We start from the raw sequence: 20,070 nt of genomic DNA on the forward strand, positions 1-20,070 counted from the left end.
AATGCAGTTTTATATGTTTGTAAATACAGTCAGCGAGTTAGGAAACTTACAATGTGTCGACGCAACGTGGGACTCGAATAAATTCAGAATTTGTTCTGAATGACAGCATATCATAGGTTCATTTTGGGAGGAGTGTGCGCATTTAAGCCAACGGAAATTATTACCGGTAAATGTCAGGAGTATAATTTTGCGATATATATTTGTATTTTGGGGATATGTCAAGGGATTTGAAGAGGGAAATTAATTTGAGATCGCGTACTATCACTAGTGAACCAAAGATGGACAAGGAAGACAATAACAAGTCATGTGACGACGAGGTCATTGCTTCGGCGGACATCCAAGGTGAAACTCAGAGTAGGGAACAGGTGAATACAATGGAAACTTCTGGGATAATTCAGGAAAGTGCAGAAATTGAGAAGCACACTGAAACCCAAAAGGAAATCGTGGGGGGAATGAACCAAGGTTTTCTAAATTTGCTGATGGCCAAATTTACCGAGATCAGTAATGAAAGTCAGAAACGAATGGAGGAAAATAAAAAAGAGATGAAAGAATTTTTTAGTAGTAGTGAAAATAGTCAGAAAGAGATGAAAGAATTTTTTAGTAGTAGTAGTAGTGAAAATAATAAAGAGATGAAAGAATTAATTATTACTAATAATGAAAACAATAAGAAAGAGATGAAAGAGATGAAAGAATTTTTTAGTACCAATAATGAAAATTGTAATAAACAGATTAACTCTCTAAGTAGTAAAATTGAAGAATTGATTAATGGTAACAGTGTGATTAATGATAAAATAGATGGGCTAAGTGAATCACTAAATTCTAAAATAGATACTAAGATAGTAGAGGTAACTAGTCAAATATCTAAGTTAGAAAATAAGGTAAATAAAGAGTGTGTTGAAATGGGAGATAAAATGATGTTGAATCGGAGCAATATTCATATTCAGATTGAGCATGTCAAAGGAGCATTTACAGAGAATATCGTAGAATTAAGTGATAAAAGTTCTAGTAATCGGGAAGAAATTCATGAGGTACTCGAGAAGAGATTGGACAGGATTTGCAATGCAGTTGGGGAAGAGATGGGGGAACAGATTATTAGAAATGAGCAAGTTGAAAGCAAACTTGTGGAGGTCACTGAACTACGGAACGAACAGGAAACGCTATCACAGCAGGTAAGAGAAAGAGAGGAAGAATTGAAGGAAGAAGTGAGAATAGTGGAAGAGAATTCTGAGAGAGCAGCGGAAGAAGAAGAAGAAGAAGAAGAAGAAGAAGAAGAAGAAGAAGAAGAAGAAGAAGTTGTAAACTGCCAGGAAGTGATACGGCAGAAAGGTAGAGGTAAGACAGGTTTAGACGTGATAGTAGCGAGTGGTTTGTTCAGTAGGGATCGTGATTTAACCAAGTTTTCTGGAAAACAGTTTAATCCTATAGAGTTTGTAAAAGTAGTTGAGAAAAGATTTGCAAGTAAGTCGAGGAATAATATTAATGAATGGGAATACGTGGTGGAAATCTTGTCGAATGTTTTTGTCGGTGAAAGTAGAATATGGTTTCGAGTATACTGGAATAATATGTCTAATTTAGGAGAGATTAAAGTGCTCATTGACAGGCTTTGGGAAGAATGTTTACGCGCGCGCGAGAGAGAGCGCATGATATCTGGGGAAAGTAGTATAGCAGAGAGAAAGGGAAAAATGTTAGCCGTGTATCAGAGGAGAGGGGGTGATCATGATCCGCAGAGGATTAATAGTTGTGTTGATGGTGGTAGTGGTCAGAAGAGTAACGAGAGAGAATCAGAAAATGGGAGGCGTATGGATTTGAGTTATGAGAGAGAGGATCAGAAGAGTACCGAGAGAGAATCGGAAGATGGGAGGCGTATGTATTTGAGTTATGAGAGAGAAGGTCAGAGGAGTAATCAGAGAGAATCGGAAGATGGGAGGCGTACGGATTTGAGTTATCAGAGGGATTATGATAAGCCGAATATGAAGGTTATCAAGGCGTCGTTATCGAGCCAGATTATTTCAGATTCACAAGGAATTGGGTAAGTTAAGTAGACAGGCTGAAGGTAGTAGATGAACAGGTATGTAGTATAAGTAGTTATGTAGTGAAAGTAGATTTAAGAATAGCGTGATTGTGACCTGAGTAATGTTAAGTGAGATATTTAAGTGATGACGTAGTCATAGGTATGAAGTAATTCATGGTAGCAGTAAGTTAGACGTAAGAAGTGTTCTGGTAAGTGATGTAAGTACTTATAATACTGAGAATGTGATGTAAGTAGTGAGGGAATAACTCCGATGATGGAAGTTGTGATATGAAGAAGGTAAGTAAAGGGACTATCAGATCTTATAACAGCCGTTGGGTGAGTCAAAGTGAGTAAATAAAATGATAGCGGTACCAATCATAATTGAAGATAATTGAAAGTTTCAGCCATGCCTTGTGGGACCAAAACTTGTGTATTCAGTTGTTTTAGGAGCTGACTTGGTTGCAAATCATGGAAGTAGAGTAGACTTTGATTTAGGTAGTGTGTGTTTGTTCTGGGATAAAACTAGCAAAGAAGTACGTGTTAATTATGATGGTCTGAGGTAAGTGTGTTAGTGACGTGTGTTCTTTAAAGATATATGAGAGGTAAGTGAAGGTGTTCCTAGTGAGAGGAAATGTGTTGAAGTGTGTCAGGTGTCTGTACGACCAGGATCTGAGGGATCGTCGGTATGAGGCAGTGACGTGAGGTAATTTGAGTGAATTACAGGAGGAGTAATTGTGGTCGATGTTAGGTAAGCATCGAGATGTATTAAGTGGTAAGTGAGGAAGAACACGTATATGAACATAAATTGGTAGTACATGACCATAGATCGTTTGTGGGAGGTAAGTACCCCATTCAACTTAAAAATGCTAGTGAAGTCTAAGAACAAATAAACATTATGCTGGATTACGGAATAATTGAACCATCTTGTAGCCATAGTATTGATTCTTTAATTATTGTTGCCAAGAAGGATGTGATTTATTGATATATGTAAGTCAATGAGGGCAAAATTGATTCAGTTTGAGTGACAGAGTGCTACTCAGAGTTCCATTTCATCATCTGCAGAGGCGGGAAATATCTTGAAGTTATTCTTTTGTATCAGGGGTAGTTCACTATTGTGAACCGTATCGGGAAGTGTGCATATTCTTATAAATTCAGGAAGGGGATATTGTCGGTATTTATAGTATTATATAACTTAAAGAAGTATTTCACGTGAGATTTGTTGAAATAAGAGTAAGATGATTAAATTTTGTGAGAAACTGGCAAAATAAAGCTAACATCTACGATATGCGTGTGAACCAAGTGTCGTATTGGTGTATTGGAAGAATAAGTGCTACATTGTCATGTTCTGTATGGCAAAAGGCGGAGAACAGGACATTGGGCAGTTATCTACGATAACAATATGCGAGAAAAGTTCTCATATAAGTGATATTTCACAAAATGTTTGATATGTTAAAAAAAGAAGAATGTAGTGTAATCATTTAAAATTATTTGTGTGTGTTAAATTAAGGGCTATGCTCTTGTGAATTGTATGAGAATAAGACACTGGACAGTTATCTACGATGACAATGTGCGAGAAGAATTCTCATATATGTGATGTATTATAAAATGTATGGATGCTGAAAAAGAAAATTATTGTTGTATACTCATTTAAAGTGTTTATCTGTGTCAGTGTTATATATATAATTTTGTTCATAAATCAATCGATTCTTTGTTCTTCGATTTATTTATGAGGGAGGCGAATTGTAACGGTTCAAATCCCGTTACAAGATGATATCTGTATTTTTATTATTGTATGACTTTATCTGTATTTTATTATTATTATTATTATTATTATTATTATTATTATTATTATGTCAGTATTATTATTATTTTATCTGTGATATTGTACTATTATTGTAATTATCCGTTTTATTCAATTTTGCAATTGCCTGTTGCTTGCAAGATTGCACTTAGATGTATACATATATACGTATGTGTAGTATAACATTCAATACCTGTACAGTGAGAATTGTTGTATATATCAGGGATGGGATGTGACGTTGGTGCATTGTGCAATATTGTTGGCGATTCTGCCAAGTCATCGCCAGGCCATGGCTACGTCATCGTATTTATTTAGAATATGCGCGCACGGTGTCATCGCCGCGGGGCTATTTCACCACTGTATGTAATATTTGTCGCGTAGGTGGGAGTACGTCATTGTTATTTCTGGAGATTACGTAGCTGTGTCAACCAACGTATATATAAGGTGGGTGCACATTGTAGCGTCAGTCATTACTTATACGGATGCAGTACAGTGAAGTAGTCTACTAGATCAAGAGGCCTTAAGTGGTCAGCCAACCAGTGTGAACGAGAGATGGTGAAGACTCAGTGAGCCATTATTGGTCATTGAGAGAGGGAGACCAAATGGTTGGTCCGTCACTTAGTGGAAGACGCGGACGCAAGGCTTACCAAGGAGTCAGAGAGGGCAACCCTGGACCTGCCAAGAGGTCATACCATATTGACTTACAAAGAAGTCAGATGATATGGAGAAGAAGCAGTCGCAAGGATGTATCCCCACGTTAGGCGTGACACATCTACAGTAAACACCAGAGCAATGGATTACGTCGTAATTACACTCAAAGTGTTGAAGGTACAGTCAAGTGAATCAGTGAGGGAAATATTTCGTATAAATTGTTAAATGTCCGGTCAAGAAGAATTCAAATTCATGCCTAGTTTCTTTCAGTTGTAATGTCATAATTTCATATTCTCATCTGTTTTATCGCAACAAGACTCACTATTTTTTTGATATATTATTTAAAGAATATATATATTGTTCTATCAAACGAATTCAGAGTTTCATTTCATTGAAAGTAAAATATCTTAACCTCAAAATTAATGGGGAAACCGAACGCCAATCTCCTTTTCCCAGAACTTATATGGTATGTTGTCAAAAGTAAGCTTATTACCCCACACCCTAGAGATAGTCAAGAATCTCATTCTATTATTGCTGTACTGAGTGACAGCTGGCGCCCTTCAAATAACGTATGTGTAAGTAAGCAGGTAACAAGTAAGTGTGAGTACAAGGTTCGACAAGTGTGTAATTTATTTAATGAATGTTAATTTTCAGATTTTCCATTTTAAATGAAGATATTCAGATTTTTCAAGTTAAATGCAGTTTTATATGTTTGTAAATTCAGTCAGACAGTTAGGAAGTTCTCAAAATATAGAACCTTTCCTTAACTTATTTTAAATTTCAGTCATTGCATTTAAAGCATACAAGTTGAATTTTCATTCAATAATTTAGATTCCGCCGTAATGGAATTCCATTCGCGTCATATATATATATTTCATTTCTTCGTTTACGGAGGAATTAGGGCACATTTTACCCTCCTTTCTTATTATTCTTCCAGAGCTGAAAAAAATCCTTAAATATATAATGGCATTCTGAGAGGAGAATACGACCCCCAAAAATATTACAACGCTGCAGCTCCTGTGAAAAAAGAAAACAACTAACAGTAATAACACAGCTGAGGATCCGCTGCTTCAAGACCGCACTCCTTTTCCTACATCAAAATACATGAACGCGCAAAAAAAACAGATAATGTACAGCATCCTTATTAACCCGACAAAAGAAGAATATTTCCATAAATAATCAACATCATAGATAATAGGATTCAAATAATGTTATTTTTCCTAGCTCTCGCACAGCATTCCATGATGATCCTCTTTCCTTCGTTGTTCTTCTTCTTCTTCTTCTTCTTCTTATTATTATTATTATTATTATTATTATTATTATTATTATTAACAACTATATGTCCGACTCGTTGGCTGAATGGTCAGCGTACTGGCCTTCGGTTCAGAGGGTCCCGGGTTCGATTTCCGCCCGGGTCGGGGATTTTAATCGCTTCTGATTAATTCTTCTGGCTCGGGGACTGGGTGTATATGTCCGTCCCAACACTCTCCTCATCATATTCAGCCAACATACTACACTACCAACCACCACAGAAACTCGCAATAGTGCTTACATCCCTCCATAGAGGGTTGGCGTCAGGAAGGGCATCCGGCCGTAAAACAGGGCCAAATCCACATGTGCGACGCACAGGTGTGGGAAAAGCGGCAGGCAAAGAAGAAGAAAGATTAACAACTATATCGCGCTTGGGAAATATCCCGGTGACAATGATCTCTTACAGTAGTGTGATAATAAAGTAATCATAATTGCCCAACAGAAACAAATACAACAATAATAGTATAACAGGAAATTCAATGGAAACAAAAATATTACAAGTAAAACTCCAGCATAATATTCTAAAATCCAGCTTCATCATACACAAATTCACAGACAACTTAAGTATTTTCAGTGCTTATAGCTTACCAGTACTATAAGTTGAGCTTACTACTAGCTTAACATTACAAGTAATAAAAACATACATACATTATCATTATAGACTGTTATGCCTTTCAGCGTTCAGTCTTGCAAGCCCCTGTGAATTGACTAAACGTCGCCACAATCCTCTATTTGCAACTAGTGCTGTGGCCTCGTTTAGTTCTATACCTCTTATATTTAAATCGTAAGAAACTGAGTTTAACCATCGTCGTCTTGGTCTCCCTCTACTTCTCTTACCCTCCATAACAGAGTCCATGATTCTCCTAGTTAATCTATCCTCCTCCATTCGCCTCACATGACCCCACCACCGAAGCCGGTTTATGCGTACAGCTTCATCCATCGAGTTCATTCATAAATTAGCCTTTATCTCCTCATTCCGAGTACCCTCCTGCCATTGTTCCCACCTGTTTGTACCGGCAATCATTCTCGCTACTTTCATGTCTGTTACTTCTAACTTATGAATAAGATATCCTGAGATCACCCAGCTTTCGCTCCCGTATGGCAAAGTTGGTCTTAAAACAGACCGATGTAAAGATAGTTTCGTCCGGGAGCTGACTTCCTTCTTATAGAGTACTGTTGATCGCAACTGCGAGCTCACTACACCTTGATTCAATCTCACCATATTACCATCCTGGAAGAACACACAACCTGAATACTTGAAATTATCAACCTGTTCTAGTGTTGTATCACCAATCTGACATTCAATTCTGTTGAATTTCTTACCTACTGACATCAATTTAGTATTCGAAAGGCAAATTTTCATACCATACGCATTGCACTTATTTTCAAGATCCAGGCTTTTTCAAATTTCAGGCTTTCGGCACAATCTGCCATTAAGACCAAGTCGTCAGCATAGGCCAGACTGCTTACTACATTTCCACCTAACTGAATCCCTCCCTGCCACTTTATACCTTTCAGAAGATGATCAATGCAAACTACGAACAGCAAAGGTGAAAGGTTACAACCTTGTCTAACCCCTGTAAGTACCCTGAACCAAGAACTCATTCTACCATAAATTCTCACTGAAGCCCAATTGTCAATATAAATGCCTTTGATTGATTTTAATAATCTACATTTAATACCACACTCCCCCAGTATGGCGAACATACTTTCCCTCGGCACCCTGTCATATGCTTTCTCTAGATCTACGAAACATAACCACAACTGCCTATTCCTCTCGTAGAATTTTTCAATTACCTGGCGCATACTGAATATCTCATCCTGGCAGCCTCTCTGTGGTCTGAAACCACACTGGTTTTCATCCAACTTCCTCTCAACGACTGATCGCACCCTCCCTTCCAAGATGCCAGTGAATACTTTGCCTAGTATCCTAATCAATGAGATGCCTCGATAGTTGTTGCAATCCTTCCTCTTCCCTTGCTTATAGATATGTGCAATTACTGCTTTTGTCCAATCTGAAGGTATCTTACCAATACTCCATGCTAATCTTACAACTCTGTGAAGCCATTTCATCCCTGCCTTCCCACTATACTTCACCATGTCAGGTCTAATTTCATCTATTCCTGCTGCTTTATGACAATGGAGTTTGTTTACCATCCTTTCCACTTCCTCAAGCGCAATTTCTCCAACATCATTTATCTCCTCCCCATGAGTTTGGCTGTTCGCAACACCACCAGGAAGATTTCCTTTTACGTTGAGAATATGGTCAAAACATTCCCTCCACCTCTCCAGTGATTCCCTGGGATCTATTATGAGTTCACCTGAATTACCCAAAACACTGTTCATTTCCTTTTTCCCTTCCTTCCTAAGATTCTTTATTACTGTCCAGAAAGGTTTCCCTGCTGCTTGACCTAGGCTTTCCATGTTATTACCGAAATCTTCCTATGACTTCTTTTTGGATTCAACAACTATTTGTTTCGCTCTCTTTCTTTCATCTACGTAAAAATCCCTGTCTGCCTCGGCCCTTGTTTGGAGCCTTTTCTGATAAGCCTTCTTTTTACGTTTACAAGCTACTCTCACTTCATCCTTCCACCAAGATGTTCGCCTTTTCCTATCTTTACACACAGTTGTTCCTAGGCATTCCCTTGCATCCCTGTATGCCATCCATTCGCTTTCTATATCCTGAACCTGCTTACTGTCTCTTGTTCGAAACTTCTCACTAATCATATCCATGTACTTCTGTCTAATTTCCTCGTCCTGGAGATTTTCTACCCTTATTCGTTTGCAGACAGATTTCACTTTCTGTACCCTAGGCCTAGAGATACTTAGTTCACTACAGATCAAGTAGTGGTCTGTATCGTCGAAAAATCCCCGGAAAACTCGTACATTCCTAACAGATTTACTGAATTCGAAGTCCGTTAAGATATAGTCTATTATGGATCTGGTACCTCTAGACTCCCATGTGTAGCGGTGAATAGCCTTATGTTTGAAGAATGTCTTCGTAACTGCTAAATTCATACTACCACAGAAGTCCATCAAACGCTTCCTATTCCCACTAGCTTCCAAAACTTCCCTCCATTTACCAATCACCCTTTCGTATCCTTTAGTTCTATTTTCAACTCTACCGAGCTCGATAGCTGCAGTCGCTTAAGTGCGGCCAGTGTCCAGTATTCGGGAGATAGTAGGTTCCAACCCCACTGTCGGCAGACCTGAACATGGTTTTCCGTGGTTTCCCATTTTCACACCAGGCAAATGCTGGGGCTGTACCTTAATTAAGGCCACGGCAGCTTCCTTCCCACTCCTAGCCCTTCCCTGTCCCGTCGTCGCCCTAAGACCTATGTGTGTTGGTGCGACGTAAAGCAACTAGCAAAAAAAAAATTCCAACTCTCGCATTGAAATCGCCATTAGCACTATTCTCTCCTTGCTGTTGACCCTGACAACGATGTCGCTCAATGCTTTATAAAACTTTGTCAAATTCATTCTCATCTGCACCCTCACATGGTGAATACACTGAGACAATTCTTGTCCTATTTCCTCCAACTGACAAATCTACCCACATCATTCGCTCATTTACGTGCCTGCCAGAAACTATGTTGCGTTCAATGTTTTTCCTGATAAACAGCCCTACCCCATACTCTGCCCTTCCCTTTTTAACACCCGTCAAGTACACTTTATAATCTCCTATCTCTTCCTCGTTATCTCCCCTTACCCGAATATCACTTACTCCTAGCACATCCGTAATGAAGTAAAGTTAAAACGTAACTACCCAACAACAACTACAACAAGAAGAGTACAACATGCAATTCCATGGAAAGAAAATATTACAAGAAATACTACTAGTTTAACATTCTAATTCCAGCAAAATCATGTACAATTTCACACACAACTTAAGTTAGAATTGGTAAATTGAAAATTTAAACTAGCCTTAATCATCCCTTCGGTGATTCATTATCTGTTGGATGGCTCTATGCACCAATATTTCTTTAACATGCTAACACTCATGGTTTTCAAGTAAGAATTCATGCTTTAACATTCATCAGACAAATCACTTCCCATGTGGACGTTCCTACCACAGTAATCATAGTTTATACCGAACTGGGACAAACTAGCTTTCGGTGAACATATTGTATGTATGATCATCACTCATTAACAGTAGCCTAGCCGATGCAACGGGTTTTCTTACGTATATCAACATATCCGCTTAACAAATACAGTTGTGGACTGTGCTCAAAAGGTGCTATTTCCACCTCATTTTTATTATATTTCGTCTATACGCATTAAAGAAGAATTAAAGAATGCCAAGAGCAATCCAGATTCCTTGAAAGTAGTACCATACCCGATCATGGTGCGTTCCATGTCCCTCTTATTACACGTTTCCTTGCGTTTTTCCACAACTTTCATAAGGTGGAAATAGCCACTTATGAACAGATATTCCTCACTTTATCTAGTGGTAGTGCTCTCTAAGATTCGAGGTTATCCCGCATTTTAACTATTATCCTATGATACCCATCATCATAATTCGCAGACATATTCTTATCCAACTGAAATAACTTTTTTTACAATTTGTTTTACGTCGTGCCGATACAGAAAAGTCTTATGGCGACAGTAAAACAGGAAAGGGATAGGAGTGGGGAGGAGTCACCCCTGTTATGATTAAGGTACAGCTCCAGCACTTGCCCAGTGTGAAAATAGTCAACCACGGTAAACCATGTTCAGAGCTGCAGACAGTGGGGTTCGAACCCACTATCTCCCGAATCCAAGCTGACAGCTACGTGACACAAACCACGCAGCTACTCACTCGGCGCTCAAATAAAGACATTGCGATAATTAACACATCGCAACCTTTAATTCTGTATCTCAAAGACCTCTATTTTCAGTGCACCACACAACACGCTTATGTTCCGACTATCTCATCGCCATCGCTCAATAATTGCCACATTAAAGCATTTAAATAGTATTTACGAAGATTTGCGTCCTGATCACCTATGTCCGTTCCGAACACATCATTTGATAAACGAGCCATAGCTTCATCGTGAAATCATAAAATGATAAATATCATCCTGTTCATTCCTTTTATTCCAGTGATCCCTAACACTTGCCTACTCCATCAATACGTGCGAGAAATCCCTGCTCGATTAATAAACAGATAAACCTAGCCTAAACATTACGTCATATTATTTGAAATTATGTACTTAATGATCCACATCTCATAGCTACCATTTAAATCACATCTCGTCTTAAAGAAAATCAGTATGGAGAATTGTCTAATATTCGTTATCTTTGTCTTGCACAAGTCCAACCAATTTACTGAGGTTCAATTCACATCCATCTTCGTTAACATACGTTTGAGAGACCCTACTCATCTCCTTCAAGCTACTTCTGTATGCATCATGGCTTTTCTTGAATAAATAAAACATGCAATTTAGGGGAATAATGAAATCTTACAAATATACAAAAGTTTGTAAGTGTTGCCACTTGGCTGCTGAAGAGTTTCATGTCGCCCTCACATGGTTTGGTAACTGGTCATCTGTTAACCATTTTTGCCTGCAATTGCCTTTGCATTTAAGCACAAATTCAGGAACACCTCATTTGGATTTCTGTATTAATACACTTCACTTCCTGCAGGTGAATCTGGAACTTACTATACAGCATTACACATATGCGACACATTTTGGTCGCTATGATTACACTGTTTGGAAATCATCTCGCCTTAAAGAAGATCAGTATGGAGAATTGTCTAGCATTCGTTCTTTTTGTCTTGCTCAGATCCAACCAATTTAACTGATTATGTTTCAATCAACATTTCTTTAATCTCTATAAGGTATTTGATTAACGTTGCCACACGCTTCCTGTCGTTACAAACTTTATATTGTAACCGGATGAGATGGGCCCTATCTGATATTATAATATAAATGCAGACATATGGGAATATCAAATTATGTACAGTGTCAGTTTTGTGTGACAAAGGAAGAGTTTCAACATAGTCAGACGTGTTCGCGACAATTTGTCGTCAACATTTTAGCCTGTCATAATGAGTAGAATATTTCCTGGTCTGAAGCTAAGAGGATTAAAAGCAAGCGCTCACAACAACAGAAATAATTACTACAATGAAGTGAAGGAGTATTTATTTCTGAACAAGGCGAGGCCAAGTGCATCACCAGTACGGAGATTATGACGAAATAGAGTTTCCAACGCTTCAAGGCATTTTGTTGTCAGGTTGACAGGAAGAGATATTAAAACTAACCGCTGCAGTATTAGCCAATGACAAAATTCGTCAGAGACTCGCAGATGCGCCAACATAAGAGAAACCTAGGTGAACTCCAGTTAGCTTCTCCGAGAACAATAATTAAATTATTCCAACCACAAAATTGAATAGAGGGGATTTTTGTGATATCATTCCCATGTTGATTAACTGTAATTGTAATTGTAATAAATTTAAGTAAATAATTCTAGGAAATAACCCACGCTATCTCGCCATTGGTCAAAATGATCACGCCATCAGGGACGCCGACTTAGCGCGCGAAAAGTGGAGGACAGAAATCAAGTAATATCTCTGTGATCGCCGAACGATATGAGATCAGAATACGATACGTGAATGTGTATCGCCAGTTTATTAAGTGGGATAAATTCAGAGATCCAAATCCACCTGCAAATGCCGATTTAGGATAACCAACCCCCCTCCCTCTGGAGTGACCACAGATAACCCACGCGCGAAACCAGGTTGACCATATATACTAGGGAGTCGAGCTTCACATCAACCAGTCGTTTGAAATAATTTGATACGCTGACACGGTGACTCTGTAACTCAGTACCAGAAAACGCATTATAGATTCTGTTAGAGTTGAAAGTACGTTAGTAGTCATAAAGGTGAAGACGAACGGTGATAATTATTCAGAATATCGAATGTAAATTATCAGTATCACTGTATGTGAAATTAATACATATCTCAACATTTCATGTGTTGGAATTTAAAGGATCGACGGAATGTCGATAGTACTTTTTGAAGGCAGTGTTCAGAGCCTGAAATAAATATTTCATGATAGACGGTGTAAAAATGATTGTAGCAGGGAACTGTAGGAGCGAGGCGATCAAAAGACGGCCTCGTATACTTCAGGAAGTGCTGGTTTAAAAAAACAATACGCGCCGGTTCGAATGAAACGACACTTCGTCGTAATGTGTCACGACTTGTGATTCGGGCTCAAGGAAGAATATATTGTGCAAGTGTAATGGGTCTAGAGGCACGTATAAGTGTTTTTTATTCTTGTATAAATTATTGTAAATTCTCTAGTAAGGTGTTAATCATGGGTAATCGCCCAGAAGTGTTTTGTTGTGTTAATTTTATAAAGTGCGATATGATGTACGAGTAAATTACCATGGGGCCATGAGGCTTCTCATCCGCTACGAGACAATGGAGTTCTACATAGGAATGAGTACACAAATTTAATATTTGGGGATGTTATCGCGACAAAACGGGATTCAGTGTAGATTAATCATGGTTACTTAACATGGATCGCCTCCCGAATCCATGACTTTAAGATAGACGGACGAACTAATTTATATTAACGTAATTATGGGTCAGATTAATTAACTGAGTATTTGTTTGTTGTATATAATCTAAATATGGGATATTTCTTTCAATTAATGCATGCTGTTTGTGAATACTTTGATTTAAGTTCATTTCAAGTGTTAGAATTCTTTTTGTGCAAACCCATTTATTTGATTTTCAATCACTGCGGTGATTATTTGTATTTTAGTATGAATATTTGTTACCAGATAGCCAGATTATGAATGTGCCAAAGAGTGTAAAATTTGTGTTGAGTACGGAAGGTCATAATAATAATAATAATAATAATAATAATAATAATAATAATAATAATAATAATAATAATATTTTGTGCGTTCGCAAGTTAAAGTATAATAATAACGGCAGTGCTTCGTAAGTTGGATAATGCAAATAATAATCAATGTGGAGATGACATGTAGCGTTAGAGAATTTAATTCGGGCAGTAAATTTGATTTTTACGTAAATTGTTGATTTCACGTTTTTGGACTCTATAATTACCATAACAATTTGTTTAAAAGTGATAGAGGCACGTGTATAGGATGGTCACGTTATGTTGAAAGCCCAGAGTGGTTTGAGCCCATACTTTGAGTTGAAAGTCATGAGGAACGAAAATCCGGCATGAAGTAAAATTGAGCCGTACTGTTTGTAATGATGAAATAGATGAATCTCAAGGCCTAAGATGATATAAAATGCCGATTCCGGTGTTATGAGTGGCAGAATCCACGCACCGAGGATTAATTTATGAATTAAATGTTTGAAGAGTTCCAATGAAAAAAATGAACTTCAAATGAATTGGAAGGAATAGTTTAGCAATCGCCGGCATTGGAGGTATTTGGCCAGCCGCGATGTGCCATAGGTTGTGAGATGTGTCTTGGGAGGACATGTGTCCCCATACAATTAACGGCAGTACGAAACTGAAGGTCCGGTCCCGAATACCGTGTTGTCTCGACCGATATAAAGCAGATCTTGGTGGTTCATAACGGGATTTAACATATGTGACTGAATTCTAGAGAGTGGACATAAAAATATAAAACTTTCCATTTTTAATAATAATAATAATAATAATCCAAGTGAATCTTGTCTTAAATCAATTGCTTAGTGCCGAAGTAGACCGAAATTGTAAAAGCTTATGCATTAACCATAAATATCGCTAACTGTAGTGTAACACGTGAAATTAAGTTACCATAATAATAATAATAATAATAATAATAATAATAATAATAATAATAAAAATTGAAGAAACAGAAGAAGAAGAACTTTCAATAGTATTTTGAGAATAGTAATAATTGATGAAAGGAAATTAAGACATTTAATGGACGTTTATTCAGTGTTACGAATATAATAATAATAATAATAATAATAATAATAATAATAATAATAATAAGTTGAAGAAGCGGAAGAAGAACTTGCAATAGTATTTGAGAATAATAATTATGATGAAAGAAAATTAAGATATTTTATGGACGATGATTCATTGTTACGAATATAATAATAATAATAATAATAATAATAATAATAATAATAATAATAATAATAATTTATTAGGAAACTGATCATTAATTTGTGCAGATAAATTACGAGGAAGTACGACCCTTCGTTTGAAACGTCGGCAAGGGTTAGCATATAATCATCCCGGATGACAAATGATAATAATCAAATATAGGATTATAATTGAAATTAATGAAAATAATATAATTGATGGTAATCAAAGAATTTGATAATGATCAGATAAAGAATGATAATGATAATTATTTAATAATCATAGGGAGATATGATAGGAACAGTCGTCCTCTGTCGAACTGGTCGGAACCAGATGTTGGATTTCCACGTGGGAGATTGTTGGCGGTAGGTGCGAAATGTCCGTACTATAAATTCCCGTTTTAAAATACGATAACATTTCCACGGTGGGGGTCCGGCCCGCTAGAATGTACATACCGGAAGTGACTCATGTCCAACGGAACGGGGAAATGACAGTAAATAGTTACTCTCATGCCTTCGTCTCCGAAAGAAGATCTCCAGCGGTGAAACGTCCACTCATACGGATGTGGATTCGATCCCCAGTAACAAATGGGGCGAATTCACCAAATGTTGTACACTACCAGAGTAGTGAGGTGAATCTAAGTATTATGTCATTTATTTTCAGAATGGAAGTGTCCCAATGTAATAATTGTCATCATGTGCAGTTTGCAAAATAAGTCAATAAATTGCTCCTCATTGCAATTTCAATAGGAAACAGTTTCCATATCTTTTTATTGTAGTTAGTCCAGTATGCCCATGAAATTTAAGTTGTCACTTCCCAGTCCTATTGTGGAGTCTATAATTTGTATCCATGAACGAGCCGTCCCCCGTTACCTTAATTTGCATGCCCCGTTCATCCCTGTGTTCATTTGGTGGGCCTATATGTATATTTATAGTTTTTTATTATACATTTTTAACGTCTTATACGAACTGATCACCCCTGAGATTAAGGCTAGTCTGGGACTCAGGAGGGGAGCGGGTGCAATATAGCACGACAGTTTTAATAATCATAATAGCTGATTTGCTACTTTCATTCATTCTCCTTCTGGCCTATTTGTTTTCATCAGTTCCCAAGCACACATTAATTGTTTCGTTAGTTCTGTTTTTTTTTTTTTTTTTTTTTTTTTTTGCTAGTTGCTTTACGCCGCACCGACACAGATAGGTCTTATGGCGACGATGGGGCAGGAAAGGGCTAGGACTGGAAAGGAAGCGGCCGTGGCCTTAATTAAGGTACAGCCCCAGCATTTGCCTGGTGTGAAAATGGGAAACCACGGAAAACCATTTTCAGGGCTGCCGACAGTGGGGTTGGAACCTACTATCTCCCGAATACTGGATACTGGCCGCACTTAAGCGACTGGAGCTATCGAGCTCGGTAGTTCTGTTCTAGGAGACCGTGACGTCTATTTCATGTCAATACAAAGCCCACGTCTTTTCCCATGGATATAGCTGTACGTTTCAAAGTCGTTCTTTATTCTCATATAGAGCACCTTTTAAATTAAAGATCACCGAGCTCGATAGCTGCAGTCGCTTAAGTGCGGCCAGTATCTTGTTTTCGGGATATAGTAGATTCGAACCCCACTGTTGGCAGCCCTGAAAATGGTTTTCCGTGGTTTCCCATTTTCACACCAGGCAAATGCTGGGGCTGTACCTTAATTAAGGCCACGGCCGCTCCCCTCCCACTCCTAGCCCTTCCCTGTCCCATCGCCGCCATAAGACTTATCTGTGTCGGTGCGATGTAAAGCAACTAGCAAGAAAATTAAAGATACATTTAAAAAATTCGACATATTGTAGACTCACTTATTTCTTTTAATACGTTGCAGAAGGTTTACGAATTAAAACTGTGAATCAGATTAGTGACGTCTGAAGAAATACACTACGGCTCTCGATTATTATTATTATTATTATTATTATTATTATTATTATTATTATTATTATTATTATTATTATTATTATTATTATTATTATTATTATTAACTCAGACCTGCTCCTATCTGATTCAACTTCATTACAACACTTCAACGTCAACTATCTTTGATCCCTAGCATCCTAGCATCTTGTGTCATCTACAACATTAGATTTCTTCCTAGGTAGAGCAACATCCTCAGAAATGTAGATTTCGCTTATGGGCGTTGAAAAGACCTGCGTCAGGCCTCTCCGGGGACCACAAATAATAATAATAATAAGAAGAAGAAGAATAAGAATAAGAATAAGAATAAGAATATACGTTCACATAGTGTTTCCCTTCCTCTTAAACACCGATATCTTCGTACCTTTTATAGCCTACTATTATCTATCGTATATACACCTTCATTGTAGACTGTTAGGCTTTTCAGCGTTCAGTCTGCAAGCCTCTCTGACTTAACTAAACGCTCCTACATTTTCCAAGGAGTCTCTCGCCTGTCAAATAAAAGTGGGACTTCGTTACTCCCATAGGTCCGAGACTAGCTTAACATATCCTTTGTAAGCTCGGTAAATCCTGTGAAACATGATGTTACCTTACACATAGTCCTAATAAGAATCTCTCCTCTAACAGGTTTGGAACCACCGGTGGATCGTATAGTACTAGTCCCCTGAGCCACTCAGCCGTTGCCCGTATTTCACGAACTAATCATCACACATCACGAACCATGTTGATGTTGTTGTTGTTGTTGTTGTTGTTGTTGTTGTTGTTGTTGTTGTTGTTGTTTGTGACAGGAATTCATAGTCCTTGACCGCTTATCCAACAACTGTGCAGCGTCGGAATCCCAAAGTTTTGCCATTCCCAAGGTATCTATTTACAGCAGAACACAACAAATCCTCTGAGACATGCATGGTGACCTCAGAGGCACTGCTTCTACTTTTTGATGGCCTAGAGTGAATATCTCGTATCTCACCAAGTTCTTCCTATCCATTACTTCCCTTAATACTGGTTACGCCTCGCAGCCACATATGGACATGCAGTCCATCAGAACAATGTTCGTTGTGTTCTTTTTCCTGTGCGGGTGTGTGAAGGAAAATGAGCCTTAACGTACCGTACTATAGGAAAGTATGTTTGCGTGACGTATTTACTAACTCCTAGAGTATAATTTTTATAAGGTTCATTTTCCTTTACTCGTACGCATAGGACAATAAACCCAACGAACATTGTTCTGATGGACTGCATACCCAAATGTGGCTGGAAGGCGTGACCGGTGTTAAGGGAAATAATGGATAGGAAGAACTTTGTAAGATACGAGGTATTCAATCTAGGCCATCGTTTTGTTGCAAAAACCTCTATTTCAACTTCCCTGTTGCAGACTATGAGTGCCAATTCAACAAGTCCGGGATAAAGAAGTGACATCGAACGCGAAATTACTGTATAACATAGGATTGGACAGGCAGAGGCAGCATTCGTATCATTCAGGAGGTGAAATGAAATGGCATATGGCTTTTAGTGCCGGGAGTGTCCGAGGACATGTTCGGCTCGCCAGATGCAGGTCTTTTGATTTGACACCCGGGACTCCTGTGACCAAAGACCAGCACGCTAACCACTTAGCTATGGAGCCGGACATTCAAGAGGTGCCTGTGGCAGAAAAACAACATCAAGTTCGGCCTCTTTTGTGCGCTTCTTCTACCAGTTCTGCCGTGTTGTTCCGAAACATGGAGCCTCCTGAAACGAGAGAAGAATCTGGAAGTCTTGTAAATGAGACACCACCTTCAGAATCTTGGCGTAACCCTTTGTGACCACAGCCACAATGAAACCATTCGGAAATAGAGTGATGGCCAGCCGACAGCTAACAGTGATCCAGGTTCAGACCTATTAGGTGGATTGACAATGTTGCCGTATGAATGGGGAATAGGTTGTCATGCAAACTTCCTTGGTGGCAGCGACCAGTACAGTGGAAATTTCGAAGCACAGCACCCAAGAAGACCTGGGTTAAACAGACTGAGCCCCACCTCAGGAACCTAAGGCTTAAAATAACTCAAGCCCGAGTCAATTCTTCTTCTTCTTCTCCTTCTTCTTCTTTTCCAGTGCCTTATCCGTTCCGGATGTTGGCTATCATCTTGACGATTTCAGACCTACTGGTGAAGTTTCGGAACAGTTTCGTTGAACACATTTGGTACTAGTTTCTCAGGTTCCTTAACCAGCAAATCATCGGTGGCCCCTACCTCTTTTCCAGAAAATCCTTCTTGCAAAAAAAAAGCTGGAGTATTCGATACTTCCCATCATTCCTCATTGTATGTTCGAAGTATTCCAGATTCCTTTGTTTAATGGTTATAAGTATCCCTTTATTCATTCGGTTCATTAGGCTCAAATCAATCTTTAGGACTCTACTCCATTTATTTATTTATTTATTTATTTATTTATTTATTTATTTATTTATTTATTTATTTATTTATTTATTTATTTATTTATTTATTTGTCGTATGGCTTTAACTGACGGAAGTGTCCGAAGACATGTTCAACTCACCTGGTTCAGGTCTTTATATTTGTCTCCCATCGGTGACCTGCGCGTCCGGATGTGGGGTGATGGTGATTATTATTATTAATTTTTTTTTATTCGTCATGACCAACTAAGGAGCGCGTGTGCACATATTAGAACAACGTTTCTTCTTTCTTTCCCAAAATCTCTTCATACTTTCGCTGTGCTTCTTTTTGCGTTCTTCCGTCCATCCTGTAGCTTGTCTTTTAGGTTGATCAGCAAATTTATGTTTGTTTATGAGGTTTCTGAATTTTTTCTGTCTTGCAAGATTTCTTCATTTATACAAATTTCCTGAAAACCTTTGTTTATTTCTGTAAGCCAGTTGTGATTTTTTAGAGATACTGCGAAATTTAGTACTTTCTTTGTTAGCCTATTGTTATCCATCCTGATCAGGTGATCGTAGAATTTTAATCTTCTTTTCCTAATGGTGTCGGTGATTTTTTCTGTTACTTGATAGATTTCCTTGTCATTTCCTTTTCATCCAAATACCATTTTCGCATTTAGGTCGCAGAATTTTCCTGAGAATTTTCCTCTCTTGTTTTTCGATGTTTTTAGTTTGCGATCTGCCACCAATTATCAGAGTTTCTGATACATAAAGGGCTTCTGGTATGACAACTGTGTTGTAGTGTCGTAATTTTGCGTTTTGGGATATATGAGTTTTGTTGTATCTGCTTTTTGTAATTTTGTTGACAAAACAATTATTATTATTATTATTATTATTATTATTATTATTATTATTATTATTACTAAGAGGTACCTAGAGACTGAAACC

This window comes from Anabrus simplex, chromosome 1 (genome assembly GCF_040414725.1).
Source record: "Anabrus simplex isolate iqAnaSimp1 chromosome 1, ASM4041472v1, whole genome shotgun sequence".
Lineage (NCBI taxonomy): Eukaryota > Metazoa > Arthropoda > Insecta > Orthoptera > Tettigoniidae > Anabrus > Anabrus simplex.